General features: G+C 37.8%; 1 long non-coding RNA gene across 1 annotated transcript in view; it reads left to right on the top strand.

The window, feature by feature from the left end:
• Positions 1 to 16712, top strand: part of LOC131381711 (uncharacterized) — a 126055-nt gene that overhangs the window by 66227 nt on the left and 43116 nt on the right. The window lies entirely within an intron of this gene.

The following is a 16712-nucleotide window of genomic DNA, read 5'->3' as shown; positions in this document are numbered from 1 at the left end:
CCTAATCAGTATGCTTACTGATGCAGTAAAAATTGTGAATTATGTAAAAATTTACCAGGGTTGTTGATCACAAATGTTATTGCATAATGACATACATGGTTATCGAGGGGAAGAAACTCTGTTGAGGATGTTTGAGATATGAAAATTTTCTCCTTATATTTTGGGCTCAACATTTTAAAGATGCAAAATAGACAGCCAGACTTTCTTTTTTCTAATGTCTTCTGAATTGTTTACAATTTTAATACTTCCATGTGACAAAAAAATGCAATTTTTCAATTGGAGATAAAATGTAAGAGCAAAAATGAAAGCTAGAAGCTTGGGAGAATCGTTTCTACGGACCATTGTTACATGTTCCATAATTTAATAATAAGTAACCATGAAGTTGAGAGAAGAGAGACAGACCCTCTCATATTGTTTTATATTGTTTTATACTCAGAAAAAGAAAGAGAAGCAAAACTAAATGCAGGTAGACCGGTGCCTAGGAACCAGCCCAAAACCAAGGAACCAGACCCGAAACCAGGCCTGGGCCTGCCTGACCTAAGTCTGGTAGTTAAAAATCGACCCCTGACCTAACCGGTTATGTTATCTATAGATTCCAGACATTGTGTGGAAAGGCATTGTAAAAATCCCTGTCCTGTTCTGTTTCGTTCTGATTAGCAGTGCATGCAGCCCTCACTCGGGGAGCTGGGCTCTTGAGACAGGAGTCTTGCCGATGCTCCTGGCCGAATAAACTGCTTCCTTCTTTACCTCGGTGTCTGAGGAGTTTTGTCTGCGGCTTGTCCTGCTACAAAGTAGGTTAGTGATCTGAATACTGCACACCTGCAAGAAGTTATCATACTAAATACCTTCCATATGTGATAAGATGTTTTGAATTTTCTTTTTGGTCAAAAGAAGATCCATTCTAGGTAGTGGATTAGTTTTGAATCTATGTCTTTCATCAAGTGATATTATAGGCTGCACACAGTGGTTCATTCCTGTAATCCCAACACTTTGGGAGGCCAAAGCAGGAGGATCGCTTGATTTCAAGACTAGCCTGGGCAAGCACATGGTGAGGTTTTGGCTCAAAAAAAAATTAATTAAACATTTTTAAAAAGGAGTATTATAAATGTATAACCTTAAAGAATAAGTTGTTAGAATTGAATACTAATGAAAAATTGAAGATAGATTTTGAAAATATAGCTTTATTTTCATCCTTTTGGGAAAGTTAAAAATTAATACCAAGAACTTGATGGAATTGCTTTAACATCTCATTTCCATTACCATGAACATACTTTTGAGAGACATGTTTCTCTACTATGAATCAGTAAAACACTTTAAGACATACTTTGTCCCCATATGAGTAGTAGTATTGTCAGTCTCACCAGAAAAGACAGTGGGCAAGAAGAAAGTCCACTGGACACATTAAAACCTTTAAATACTGATATATACATACATCATGTGCATTCAATGTATGTATATAGATGTTTAATATGAAAAACTGCAGTGACAGACTAGATTTTTTAAAATTTTATTTCAAAGGAAGCACTGATCTAAAAAGACCTAAAAAGAGGGAAAAAATTAAGAAAATTGCCAAAGAAATTCTCCCTCAAAATGTGCCAAGCCCTAGTGGTTTTAAAGATTAGTTCTTTTAAATTCTTAAACAACAGATAACTAGTGTAACTAGTAAATAGTTCCAGAACATAGAGAGAAAGGGTTAATTCCAATGACAAACAAGAAAACTTAATAAACAAGACAAATAGGTTAGTTACATAAAAAGTAAGTGTAATAATGCCAAAAAGGCATTTGATGATGTTAAACATCCATTACTGATTAAAAAAAATAGAAAATAGGAATAAATGAATATTTTTAATACAGAGAAGTCAGATACACACACGCACACGCACACACACACACACACACACACATTTCAAGTCAAAAGCCAGCATTATGCTGAATGAGGAAATGCTAGAGCTATTCTCATAAGTCAGGAACAAATTAAGTTCTTCGCTCAACATTGTTGAAGCTCTAATATAGATGCTATTATGGTAAATTAAATAATGGGTCCCCCTATTGTATGTTCATACTCATGTATTACTCCCTGGAAGCTATGAGCATTTTATATTACATAGCAAAATGGAATTTGCAGATGTGATTAAGGCTACAGGCCTTAAATAGGGAGATAATCCTGGTTCATTTAGGTGGGCTCAATCTAATCATGTGATCCCTTAAAAACATAAAAACATAACAAGAAATAAAAGAGATTCCAGGTATGAGAAGGCTTTGATGCACTGTTGTTGGTTCCAATGTGGAGGGTCCACATGCAAGGACCTGATAGAGACCTGTAGAAGCCAAGAGTGGCCCCTAGATTACAACCAGCAAAGAAACAGTGGACCATAACTACAAGGAACTGGGTTCTTCAACAACCTGGCTGGGCTGAGAAATACCTCCCAAAGCCTCTTGATAACAGCCCAGCAAGACAGTGTCATGATTTCGTCTCTGTGAAACCCCAAGCAGAGAAACCAGCCTGGATGAGCCAGTCAGACTTCTCACTCACAGAACTGTGAGATAAAAATTTTGTGTTGTTTTAAGCTGCTAAGTTTGTGTAAATTTTATGGCAGCATTATAGACTGAATTGTGTCCTTACAAAATTCACATATTAAATCTCTAACGTCCAAAATGACTATTTTTGGAGAAAAGGCCATGTAAGGAAACAGCAAGAAGGGAGCTGTCTCCAAAACAAGAAGAGAGGCCTCAGCAGAAATCAACTCTACTGGCTCCTGGATCCTGGACTTCTAGCCTCCAGAATTGTGAGAAAATGAACTTCCATTGTTTAAACCACCTAGTCTGTGATATTTGTTATGGTAGCTCTGGCAAATGAATACAGGCAGTGATAGAAAACTAATAGAGTTAGTAAGAGCAATCAACAGGAGAATGACCCTTGCAATGTGAAACATGTGTGTTTGTTTTTTACACTTAGTTGACAGTATACTTTTGCAGCTTAGAAATTTTATCTATGAATCAAATGTATCAGTTCTTTCCTGGCTTCTGGATTTTATGTCTTGCTTAGAAGGCTTTAAATCCCTACACTAGCCATCAATTGCTTCCTTTCTCAGTCTAGCATCATGTTATTTATTTGTTTCAATAGGTTTTTGGGGAACAGGTAGTGTTTGGTTACATGGATAAGTTCTTTAGTGGTGATTTCTGAGATTTTGGGGCAGTGTGCACTGCAGTACACTGAGCAGTGTACACTGTACCCAGTGTGTAGTCTTTTATCCCTCACCCACCTCCCACCCTTTCCCCAGAGTCCCCAAAGTCCATTGTATCATTTTTATGCCTTTGGGTTGTCATAGCTTAGCTCCCACTTATGAGTGAGAACATACAATGCTTGGTTTTCCATTCCATTCCTGAGTTACTTCACTTAAAATAATAGTCTCTAGTTCCATCCAGGTTGCTGTGAATGCTATTATTTCATTGATTTTTATGGCTCGGTAGTATTCCATGGCATGTATATATATACACATATAATCTGGAGATTATATATATACAACTTTTTCTTTATCCACTCATTAATTGATGGGCCTTTGGGCTGGTCCATATTTTTGCAATTCCGGATTGTGCTGCTATAGATATGCATGTGCAAGTATCTTTTTTGTATAATGACTTCTTTTCTTCTGGGTGGATGTCCAGTATTGGGATTGCTGGATCAAATGGTAGCTCTACTTTTAGTTCTTTAAGGAATCTCCACACTATTTTTGATAGTGGTTGTACTAGTTTACATTCCCACTAGCAGTATAAAAATGTCCCTTTTTCACCACATCCATGCCAACATCTATTATTTTTTTATTATGCCCCTTCTTGCAGAAGTAAGATGGTATCACGTTGTGGTTTTGATTTCAATTTCCCTGATAATTAGTGATGTTGAGCGTTTTTTCATACATTTGTTAGCTACTTGTATATCTTCTTTTGAGAATTGTCTATTCATGTCCTTAGTCCACTTTTTGATGGGAATATTCGTTTTTTTCTTGCTGAATTGTTTGAGTTCTTTGTAAATTCTGGAGATTAGTCATTTGTTGGATGCATAATTTGTGAAGATTTTCTCCCATTCTGTGGGTTGTCTGTTTACTCTGCTGATTATTTCTTTTGCTGTGCAGAAGCTTTTCAGTTTAGTTAAGTCCCATCTATTTATCTTTGTTTTTGTTGCATTTGCTTTTAGGTTCCTGGTCATGAAGTCTTTGCTTAAGCCAATGTCTAGAAGGGTTTTTTCCGATAGCATTGTATTTTAATGGTAAGGTGCTAAACAAGTATGCTTGCCCTTCCCAAACTTGCTTTACTTTTCAAGGCTCTCTTCTATTAACTTGCTCTTTCTTGATTACCAGTTTCCCTGAACACCAAGAACAGCCCTTGGTATATGGTATGCACAAAATAAGTTTGTCTCGACTAAAGGCAGTTACTTTGGAGAAACACTCTATTCAATTGCCTTATCTCAATTTCTGTTTTGTGTGTGGGGTTGAGGGTGGCGTTATTTCTTTTCTCTGCTGATTGCCACAGGCATGAAAAAGGGAAATTCCACAATATACAAATTTCCTCTATAACCCAGGATTATTATATTGATAGAAAGTTAAAATTGACCTGTTGAGTGGACAGCTCAAGCACTCATGTACCCTGTATCATGTGACTGATTAGAACAAAAAGGCACTACTTGGACATTCCACTCCTGTTCAAAGCAATACCCAAGGAGTTTCTTCATTTCAATTTACCATTGAAAAGTATTTCAGATCTCCATTCTGCTCCTTTTGTTATTATTATTTTATTTTCTATTTTAAACAAGCACTCATTCATGGTCCATTTGGCTCTTTTTCCTGCTTTTCCTTGTGAACTACCTTTGCAAAATTACAACAGTGAGAATAGTCTGACATCATTGACTCCATCTTGCTTCTAACCTCCAAGCTGTCCTTGGTCAATCCTGGGTATAGACGAAACTAACTTTTGCAGAAGCTTAGTTTATAGTTTAACCTTAAAGCAAGGATATTAATAGTCCTTCTTAAAATTAAACCACCTTTGTAAAACTAATAAAAAGCCACAAATTAGGATTAGGAGAGGAGCCTCCTAAGATGTAGGCATAGTTAAACGACAAAATAACCAGTCATTGTTCTGGAATTAACAAGATTTGTAACTTCCCCAATTACTGCTGTAGACAACATCACTATGGCAGAACCTAAGATTGGCCTTTTGAGTTGTGTTTTCAGACTTTTACATTTCTGAAGATCAGCTGACCCCCTCCTGGACTCCTGGTTCATGATTCAACCAATCCTGGGGCCCCAGCCAGAGGTGGACCCAGCACAGAAGGACTATTTCTCACACCCCTGTGATGACATCCTCGACTAATCAATGGCACCCATTCCCTACTCTCTGGCTCACCAACTATCCTTGAAAACCTCAGTGATAACTCCAGTGCTCCAGCACGGGCTGGCCTTGTGTCAATTAAACTATTCCTCTACTGCAATACCATGGTCCCAGTGAGTTAATTTGGTCTGTGCAGTGGTCAGAAAGAACCCGTCAGGTGATTACACTTGCTTTCTTCCCTCCGGACCCCAGGCAGGGGCATGTTGAAAGCATCTTGCAGCCGCTCTTAAGGGCTAATTATTTGCATCTTCTCCCAACTCTATGTTCAGTGACTTCAAGTTGGTCAATTGAAATCAGTCATGGTGGGAGTACAGATATCACAGCATTTGGCAAATGCTACAAATCAGAATCTTCTTTCCCAGACAGTACTGGCTCTAGGACTCAATCTGCAGCATGAGTTAGCCTTCTTCATGCCCTGGCCAGACACTCCTGCCCCTGTGAGAGAGGGAGAGACAAGGAACCAAGAAAATCTGCTTGTCTTGTCACTAAGCAGTATTTACAAAGATTACTCAGAGGAAGCCATGAATGGCTTCTGGAAGTCCTTTACTGATCTGTGGGTTATTGCACTTTAATGTTTGAAAAATTGTTAGTTAGCAATGTTGGAGTTTTTTTGATAAAAATAAAGATTCAAAAGAATGATTTTTAACTCTCAGCTTAAAATTTCATTCAAGATCAATTTAATAAACTAAATATCTGTTAATAAGGCAATATTACTTATATTAAGTCCATAAGGAAAACTATACAGTGGTGTAACAAGTATATATGTTCTTGGCATAAAAATCTTAAGTGGAAAAAGTAAATGGCTCAAAAATGTGTACCTTATTATTGCATTTATATATAAAAATTATATATAGATAGAAAGGAAATATTTGGGGGCCTTTGAGGTACTGATAATGTTCTGTTTCTTGAGCTGGGTGATGAGTATATTGGTGGTCACTTTGTAACAATTCATTGAGCTATAAATTATGATATGTATACTTTTGTACATGTATGTTCTACTTTAATACAAATGTTTACTTAAATAGTATCTAAAGATATGTGTGTGTAATTTCTTAGAAAAAAATCTAGAAGTATTCATTCATTTAATAGTGCTTTCCTCTGGTTTTGGGAAATGGTGCAGGGGAGTTTCCTTTGTTACCATACAAATTTTGTATTGTCTGCACGTTTTATCATGATTATGCATTAATTTATAGGCATAAAATATGCCCCCAAAGAATTATTAAAATATCAGCTATCCATCCATTCACATTACTTTTAACATTGATTTTTACTCTATGCTTTCAGCTGTTTCTCATGTTCTACTTGAAGTTCCAGATGGAGGGAGGATTGCATTTCCCCCCCTATTTTGAAAACACACTAGCAAAGGCAACACCTCTGAAATGTAAAATCTGTGTGATAGCCTCTTTTAAGAGAGTCTCTTCTGTATTTGAAAGCAAGTAAATTACCCAAGATAATGCAAATTCCATTTTGTGAAATCTTTGTTGAGAGGTAAATGAATAACTGAGCAGGACACTACAAGACTATGCCTTGGCCCTTACTCTCCTCCTCCATGGACTTGGACAAATATTTTTTAAAGTTCTTGAAAGTTAGTGTGAGAAATTATTTGAGGACTAGAGATACAGTCATTAAGTAATATGTCCAAGGCTGGCATTGATGAAGCCTTCTGCAGAACCAAGAGAGCTCTTCACAAACCAAGTCATACACATTTCTTGAGACTTCACACCTAAGTTTCACCCACTCAGGAGTAAGTTCCTAACCTACTTTAACTTAACCAGAGCTGTTACATATTGCTATGCAACAGTGCACTGAGGCCAAATGAGGAGCTGAAACCAGCTTTTGCTGCCCATCACCAGCTGAGTGCCACATGGTCTGCCTTCACCCAGAGGAGACATTATTCTCATATTCCCAGAAAGCCACTATGTAGGTTAGTGGTGGCTCTGACTGAACCATTCTTATAGAAAGTAGGACAATGTATTTGGCATTGATCATTTCAAATACCATTTAAAATAAAAGTTATTTGAGAATATTACTTATTACTACATTGTATTAAGTTCATCTCCAATCCTGACACTTTCAGAGCCTTCCTAAGACTTTCAGTTACTTAGCCTATATCAGGTTGGTGCAAAAACACACATGGAAATATCTAAAAACATTCTTCATTTCAGCATTGTTAATTTTTAAAGCTTTCCCCAGGGTTACTTTTTTATATCTTTGATGCCTGAATTGGCAAAGAGAGACTTATTATATATTGTACTCTTTTCCCTTAAAGCAAGACAATAATAAATGCATTTTTAATTAGACCCAGCAGATCTGGGCTAGGAGTCTGAAATTTGCATTTTCATTCTGCCTGTAGCCCTGACTTAAAGCTTGGAAAAATTTTCACTCTCTAAATTCTGTACAATACAGCACTACCCTCTAGTTATTGGGAACCTTTTCACAACTAACCTCTTGGTCAAATCCTAATCTGTGGAGATTATCACAGAATTTATGTCTACTCCAAACTCTGGGCAAATTCCTAGGCTTTTACATGTGGCTCAAGGAGACAGAAAGAAGCAGAGAGACCCTATGGAGTCCTCTTCAGGAGCAGCTGATAAAACTAGAGTTAAAAAAAATTGGGGGTGGATAATTGTCAGGAAACTCTCCTATCTCTCAAGATTCCTGAGATAAAGCAAGGGGTGACCAATGCAATCCTCCCCTCTGGAGAGAAGAATACAAAAATGTGGTGCTGTGTTAAGATTCAGGAAACTGACCCTATTTCTCCAGGCATGGAGGTAGGGTCGGTCAAGAAAAACAAGAGCTCTTCAGTTTCTCAGACATTCCATCATCCTCCTCCTGTCTGAAGAACATGTCTGGGGGGTGTTAGGAGTTAGGGCTCTGGGACTTCTCACAATTTTAATCTCCCTGCTTTTTGTGTGTGATTGCAAAAAATCTCCTTTGTGTGATCATCATGGACCAGAAAATTCGTGCCCCATTCAGGAAAGGCCTGGGCTGCTGCTCCAACAATGACCCTGCTGCTGCCTCTGTGCCTGGGTCATCCCTAGCTTCCTCCATCTGGGGCAGGGCACTAGGCATTGGTAGGTGCCTCAGGAAGATGATCAACTGCATTGTATGGTAGGCAGGAATGTGGGTATTCATGTTGCATTGACTGTAGCTACTTCTCTCTCACCCCCTACCTCCACCTCAGATTTATGTTGACTCAATCACTAGGCTGGGTCTAGGTCTTTAGCTGTGTAGGGCAGCAGTCCCCGACCTTTATGGCACCAGGGGCTAGTTTTATGGGAGCCAGTTTTTCCATGGAAGGTTGGGAGGGTTGGTTTTGGGATGAAACTGTTCCACCTCAGATCATTAGGCATTAGTTTGATTCTCATAAGGAACACACAACCTAGATCCCTTGCGTGCACAGTTCACAATAGGGTTTGTGCTCCTATGAGAACCGGATGCCCCCACTGATCTGACAGGAGGTGGAGCTCAGGCAGTAATGCTCATTCACCCATCACCACTCACCTCCTGCTGTGGGGCCTGGTTCCTAACAGGCTATGGACCCGTCCACAGCTCAGGAGTTGGAGACTTCTGGTATAAGGTACTTTTATCTATATCTCCTCCCCATTCCCCACCCCCAATTTGCCTCAGGCAGCCTCTTTCATTTCTTTTCTCACCTAATTAAAGCAATCTACTTCCAATCTGTCAAACTAGCTAAGATTAGCCTGTAGTTCATACCACCACTCCTGAAAATCAACCCACCCAGCTTCCAGTGTATGCCAACTACCTCAAGATTTCTTTTAAGTTTTGTGCAGTTCTTTAAACCTTTCACTGCAGTATCAAACGTCCAAAACTTGAGGGCTCAAAAATGAAAATGTAATAGTCCTAAATATTAGTATTTCAACAAACCTGAAAAAAATACACATAAATGTTTACATACAGCATTCATGGATACTTCTTGTTTCCATATTTTCTCTATTTGTTTTTTAAATGGCAGCATTCTATGAAGGTAATAAACTCTATGGTAATAAAAATTGGATCTGAAACCATGTTCCTACCCTTATTTACTTCTGCTCAATTAGGAGCACCATTTGCTGATCTTAGAGTTTGTTTCCTATATGTAAAATTGTTACCTATAGGAACAATTTTGGTGAATCGGTGAACCCATATGGGTCTGCGGCAACCTCAATTTTTACCTCCTCAGAAGAAAGAATTCAACCAAGAGGCATAAGGCAGAGTAGGAGAGTGAGGCAAGTTTTAGAGCAGGGATCAAAGTTTATTAACAAGCTTTACAGCAGAAACAAAAGGAAGTAAAGTACACTTGGAATTGGGCCAAGCAGGCAGCTTGAGAGATCAGGTGCATAGTTTGACCTTTTGACTTGAGGTTTCATACGTTGTCATGCTTCCAGGGTCTTGCATTCCCTCTCCCATGATTCTTCCCTTGGGGTGGGCTGTCCACATGCTCAGTGGACTGCCAGCACTTGAGAGGGTCACACATGCAGTGTCTTTACTGGACTTGTACACATGCTCATTTGAGGTGTTCTTCCCTTGCCAGTCAAACATCCCTAGAAGGTCATATACTAGTTAACTCTGCCATTTTGCCTCTTAATGCACATGTTTGAGCCCACTTGCTGAACTCCTAAGATCTTATCAGGAAGCTGCTAACCACAAGTTTTAGTTTTTTTTCTATCTATTGGGAGACTGCTTTTTCCTGGAGTTGGCTGCAACCAATTATTATTTTAGAGAAAAAGTTAACAACCATCACTTGATGGTCACCTGATGTTCCTGGTTGCGGGGGCCCTCTCTTGCCTTGCTCATGTCTGCCTGACTACCTATAGTAACAAGAGGAGGTTGTAATATTTACCTTGAAGATTTAGGGGGCTTTCTCTTAGAAAAAAAATTCCTAAATACAATACCAGAACACAATACACAGAGATTTTTATTTTTCCAATTGAACTGAAATATTTTACTCTTGCAAAGGTTGCAAAAACTATGACCATATGATATGGTTAGGCTTTATGTCCCCACCCAAATCTTATCTTGAATTGTAATTCTCAGGTGCTTAGGGAGAGACCTGGTGGATTAGGGGGGCGGTTTCCTCCATGCTGTTTTCGTGATAGTGAGTGAATTCTCATGAGGTCTGATGATTTTATAATGGTAGTTTTTCCTGTGCTGACACACACTCTCTCCTGTTGACATGTAAAGAAGGTCCTTGCTTCCCCTTTACCTTGTGCTATGATTATAAGTTTCCTAAGGCCTCCCCAGCCATGTGGAATTGTGAGTCAATTAAACTTCCTTTCTTTATAAATTACCCAGTCTCAGGTATTTCTTTATAGTTGTGTGAAAGCTGACTAATATACCATATGACCATGTAAACCTACTGCTGTGAGTGTTGGCTGCTAATTAGCCCCACAGCTGGCCTCTTCTCCACATCTGGTGCCTGTAGTGGAATGACTTAAATGTTGTGCTCAACTGCAGCTATCTTCCAGAGAGCATGCATATAGCCTCTTCACAAGTCATGGCTTTTGTACAGCGTGTGGTCTCAGTGGAGTCTGAGTGCTCTAGAGGGACCATCCCCTTGAACAAGGAAGAAGCAGCAGGGTCTTTTATGACCTAACCTCAGAGGGCTTCTAATAGCCTTTCATCATACTTTGCTGGTAAAGCAGACACATACCCACTCAGATTCTAGGGAAAGAAACACAGACCTCACTTCTCAATGGGAGGAGTGTCAAATTATTTGTGGTCATATGTTCAAATAGCCATAGGGGGCCAATTAGGAACAAATTATACAAAAGGGTATACAAGTTGTAGACAAACTTTTTATTGTTTTTCTATGACCTGCTCTGAATCATCACCATGTAGGTCCTTGCAAATCTCAGTTCTCTGTGAAATAATCTCTAATTTACAGACTCTGCTTTGGAGATGCTGAAGTTATTGCATAGTCATGGAATTTCATTGGGAATGAAATAAATGAGAAGTCATTAAAAAGTCTGAATCAGCAGTCCTTGGACAAAGGTCAAGTCTATTTTTCTACAAGCAATACTGAAAGCCTAAATGGCTAAATTATTGATGCCAAAGTACTTCACTCTTACTAACACTAATAGTCTTTTAACGGATTTCTGTAACACAGACATATATCTCCCCCAGAGAAGCAAAAACAGTTGCTACACTGAAATGTCAAGTCCATCGGTAGGAGGATGAAGAAAGTGGGGCAGTTCTACAAAGCTGGTTTATGATTTTTGCACCATTAAAATGTTTTTGTAATTTGTTTTAACTTTTATTTTGGGTTTGGGGGTACATGTGAAGGTTTGTTACATAGGTAAACCTGTGTCATGGGGGGGTTGTACATGCTATTTCGTCACCCAGGTATTAAGCCCAGTACCCAATAGCTATCTTTTCTGCTCCTTTCGCTCCTTCCACCCTCCACCCTCAAGTAGACCCCAGTGTCTGTTGTTTCCTTCTTTGTGTTCATAGTTCTCACCATTCAGGTCCTACTTATAAGTGAGAACATGTGGTATTTGGTTTTCTGTTTCTGTGTTTGTTTGCTAAGGATAATAGTGTCCAGATCCATCCATGTTCCAACAAAAGACACGAACTCATTTGTTTTTATGGCTACTTAGTATTCTATGGTGTATATGTACCACATTCTGTTTACCCAATTTGTCACTGATGGGCATTTAGGTTGACTTTTGTCTTTGCTATTGTGAATAGTTTTGCATTGAACACTCAGGTGCATGTGTCTTTATGGTAGAATGATTTATATTCCTCCAGGTATATACTTAGTAATGAGATTGCTGGGTCAAATGGTAGTTCTACTTTTAGCTCTTTGAAAAATCACCATACTGCTTTCCATAATGGTTGAAATAATTTACACTCTCACCAACAGTGTACAAGTGTTCCCTTTTCTCTGCAACCTCACCAGCATCTGTTATTTTTTGAGTTTTTAATAGTAGCCATTCTGACTGGTGTAAGATGGTATCTCACCATTAAAATTTTGAATGGATAGATACAGAGTAGACAGAAAGATAAACAAAAACAGGGAGACCAGAAAGACAGAGATAAAGTTTACATGCATGCATGTGCCAAAGCATTAAATTACTCAAAGTAAATATTTAAAATACAAAATAATTTTTTATTCACTATGTCTAATTTTATTTATTTATTTATTTTTGCTGTGGTAGAAAACATAATTTAAAATTTACTGTAATAATTATTTTTAATTATTTTAATTACTGGGCCATATAGTAGTTCTATTTTTAATTTTTTAGAAACTTCCATACTATTTTTTTAATTTATTATGCTTTAAGTTTTAGGGTACATGTGCACAATACGCAGGTTAGTTACATATGTACACATGTGCCATGTTGGTGTGCTGCACCCAGTTACTCATCATTTAACATTAGGTATTTCTCCAAATGTTATCCCTCCCCCCTCCCCCCACCCCACAACAGATGCTGGTGAGGTCATGAATAAAAAAGAATGCTTATACGCTGTTGGTGGAAGTATAAATTAGTTCAGCCATCATGGAAGACAATGTGGCGATTCCTCAAAGACCTGAAGACAGAACTACCACTCAACCCAGCAATCCCATTACTGGGTATATACCCAAAGGAATATAAATTGATCTATTATGAAGAAGACACATGCAAGTATATGTTGATTGCAGCACTATTCACAGTAGTAAATACATGGAATCAACCTAAATGCCCATCATTGATAGACTGAAAAAAGAAAATATTATATATATATATATATATACCATGGAATACTATGCAGCCATAAAAAAGAAAGATCATGTCTTTTGCAGTGGGGGACATGAATGGAGCTGGAGGCTGTTACCCTTGGCAAACTAACACAGGACTGAAAAACCAAATACTGCATGTTCTCACTTATAAGTGGGAGCTAAATGATGAGAACACATGGGCACATAGAGGGGAACAACACACACAGAGGCCTATTGGAGAGTGGAGGGTGGGAAGAGGAGAGGATCAGGAAAAGTAACTAATGGGTACCAGGCTTAACACCTGCGTGATGAAATAATCTGTACAACAAAGTCTCATGGCACAAGTTTACCTATATAACAAACCTGTACATGTACCCCTGAAATTAAAATAAAAGTTAAAAAAAAAAGAACATATTCTGTTGTTGGGTGGAGTGTTCTGTTTATGCCTGTCATGTCCAATTAGTCTATGGTATTTTTCAAGTCCTTAGTTTCCTTATGGATTTTCTGTCTTGCTGCTCTATCCATTATTGAAAGTGGAGCATTAAAATTTACTATTACTGTGTTACTCTCTATTTCTACTTTTAATTTTGTCAGTGTTTGCTTCATGTAACAATATTATGGTGTGCTGCTAAGTTCATATATATTCATATCATCCTAGCAAATTGACTCTTTCATCATTATAAAATGTCCTTTGTCTCTTGTGACAGTTTTGGAGTTAATGTCTACCTGTCTGGCATAAGTATCTCTACCTTGCTCTCTTTTGGTTATCATTTTCGTAGAATATCTTTTGCCATACTTTCACTGTCAGCCTATGTATATCCTTAAGTCTAAAGTAAGTCTCTTGTAATCAGCAGTGTATTTGAAACTTGTTGTTGTTTTTTAACCCATTCAACTATTCCATTTGTATTTTGAATGGGGAATTTAATCTATTTACATTTAGTGATTACTGATATGAAAGAACTTACTATTGCTATTTTTAAAATTGTTTTCTGTATGTCTTGTAGTTACTTCATATATGTGTTCTTCTCTTGCTGCCTTCTTTTGTGTTTCGTTGTTTCTTGTAGTGATATGCTTTGATTCCTTTCTCATTTTCTTTTGTGCATCTTCTATAGATATTTTCTTTGTGTTTACCATGAGGATTGCATAAAACATCTATTCAATTGCATACAAAAACTTTACTCCCTTACATTTCCCCACAACATACATTTTATGTTATCATAAATTGCATGTCACAAATTGCATCTTTTTATATTTCGTAGCCATTAACACAGTTTTATAGTTATAGATCATTTCTATGCTTTAACCTTTTAAACTCTATACTTGAATTAAAAGTGATTTATATGCCATCATTGCATTTTTTACAGGATTCTGTCTTTGTTTATGTATTTAACTTTACTAGAGAGCTTTATATTTTTATATGTCTTTTTTTTTTTTTTTTTTTTTGAGACCAAATCTCTCTCTGTCACCCAGACTGGAGTGCAATGGTATGATCTCAGCTCACTGCAACCTCTGCCTCCCAGGTTCAAGCAATTCTCCTGCCTCAGCCTCCTGAGTAGCTGGGATTAGAGTCACGTACCACCATGCCCGGCTAATTTTTGTATTTTTAGTAGAGACAGGGTTTCACCATGTTGACCAGGCTGGTCTGGAACTCCTGACTTCAGATAATCCACCCACCTCAGCCTCCCAAAGTGCTGAGATTACAGGCGTGAGCCACAATGCCCGGCCTGTATGTCTTTATGTTTATGTTGTTGACTAGCATTGTTTTGTGTCAACTTGAAGGATTCCCTTTAACAATTCTTGTGAGGCAGGTCAATTGGTGATGAACTTTCTCAGCTTTTATATTGGAAAGTCTTTATTTCTTCTTCATTTCTGAAGGACAATTTTGCTAGATATAGTACCTTTGGTTGGCAGAGTTTTTTCCCCCAGCACTTTAAACATATCATTGCACTCCTTCTTGTCCTGTAATATTTTGGCTGAGAAAGCCACTGGTAATCTTATGGTTGCTTCTTTGTATATGATGAGTTGCTTTTTTTAATTATTATTATTCTTTCAAGGTTTTTCTTTGTTTGACTTTTCAGTTTTGTTGTAGTTTGTCTTGATGTGGGACTCTGAATTCATTAGAGTCCTTTCAGATTTTTGAATTTCAATGTTCACTTTATTTTCAAGATTCGAAAAATTTTGGAGCATTATTTCTTTACATGAGTTACCTACTTGTTTATCTCAATGCCCTGAATCCAGAACTCCCACAATGGATATACTGGTTTGCTTGATGGTAAGTTTCTTCAGGTTTCCATAAGCTTATCCTATACAAAGTTTTGTGGGCTGGCTTTGTATAGGAAACTTTCCATAAGTTTCTTCAGCTTCCTTTACTTTCCTTCATTCTTTTATCTCCTTGCTCCTCTAACTCAATAATTTCAAATTACCAGTCTTTGAGTTTGCTGATTCTTTCTTCTTCTTGATCAAGTCTGCAATCGAACCCCTCTGGTATATTTTTTTTCAATTTAGTTACTGTATTCTTCAGATCCAGAATTTCTGGGTTTTTAAAAATAGTTTCTGTCTCTGTGTTTATATTCTGATTTCATTTATGCATAGTTGTATTGATTTTATTTGGTTGTCTTCATTCTCTTGTAGTGCATTATGTTTTAAGATGGTGATTTTGAATTCTTCATCCAATAATTTATAGATTTCCATTTTTTTCTTTTTTTTTTGAGACAGAGTCTTGCTCTGTTACCCAGGCTAGAGTACAGTGGCATAGTCTCAGCTCACTGCAACTTCTGCCTCCCAAGTTCAAGTGATTCTCCTGTCTCAGTCTCCTGAGTAGTGGGATTACAGGTACTTGCCACCATGCTCCACTAATCTTTTGTATTTTTAGTAGAGACAGGATTTCACCATGTTGGCCAGGCTGGTCTCAAACTCCTGACCCTCAAACTCCTGACCTCATGATCCGCCCACCTTGGCCTCCCAAACTGTTGGGATTACAGGCGTGAAGCATCATGCCCGACAGATCTCCATTTTTTTAGAGTTGGTTTCTGGAATTTTATTTTGTTCCTTTGATTAGACCATATTTATTTGTGTGTGTGTGTGTGTGTGTGTGCGTGCATATACATGTATATGTATGCATGTGCTTTGTTATTTTTCTTGTGTGATTTGTGCATTTGAAAAAACAGCCACTTCTCCCAGTTATATGGCTGGCTTTGTATAGAATAAGAACTTCACCAATGAGCCTGGCTAGAGAATCTGGGAACCTCTCAACCCTTTATGAGATGTGTCTTCATTGGGGTTATGTATCCAACTTCCCAGTTAGAAAGGTTTGTCAATTTCTTTTTTCAGGAGCTTGTAACATCTTTCTTTATCTAGTGTTTGTCTGGGGTACTACAGGATTTCTGGTGCTACAAAAAACTGCTGAGCTCTTTTTTGTTCTCTATGACCCCAGGCACCTAAAATATGTCAGCTCCATCAGGAATACATGTCAGGTGAGGTAGAAATCAGTCTATCAGACAACACCCTGAAATAACCAAATTTAACGTATTTAACTCTTCTATTTTCCACCAAAGGAGAAAGTGTGAATTACACTTTTTTCTCCTAATTGTGTTGAGTCATGTGGCTTGGAGAAAGGAATGATGCAGTT

This window comes from Hylobates moloch, unplaced genomic scaffold (assembly GCF_009828535.3).
Source record: "Hylobates moloch isolate HMO894 unplaced genomic scaffold, HMol_V3 SCAFFOLD_17, whole genome shotgun sequence".
Taxonomy (NCBI): domain Eukaryota; kingdom Metazoa; phylum Chordata; class Mammalia; order Primates; family Hylobatidae; genus Hylobates; species Hylobates moloch.
This window is presented reverse-complemented; position numbering and strand designations above follow the sequence as displayed.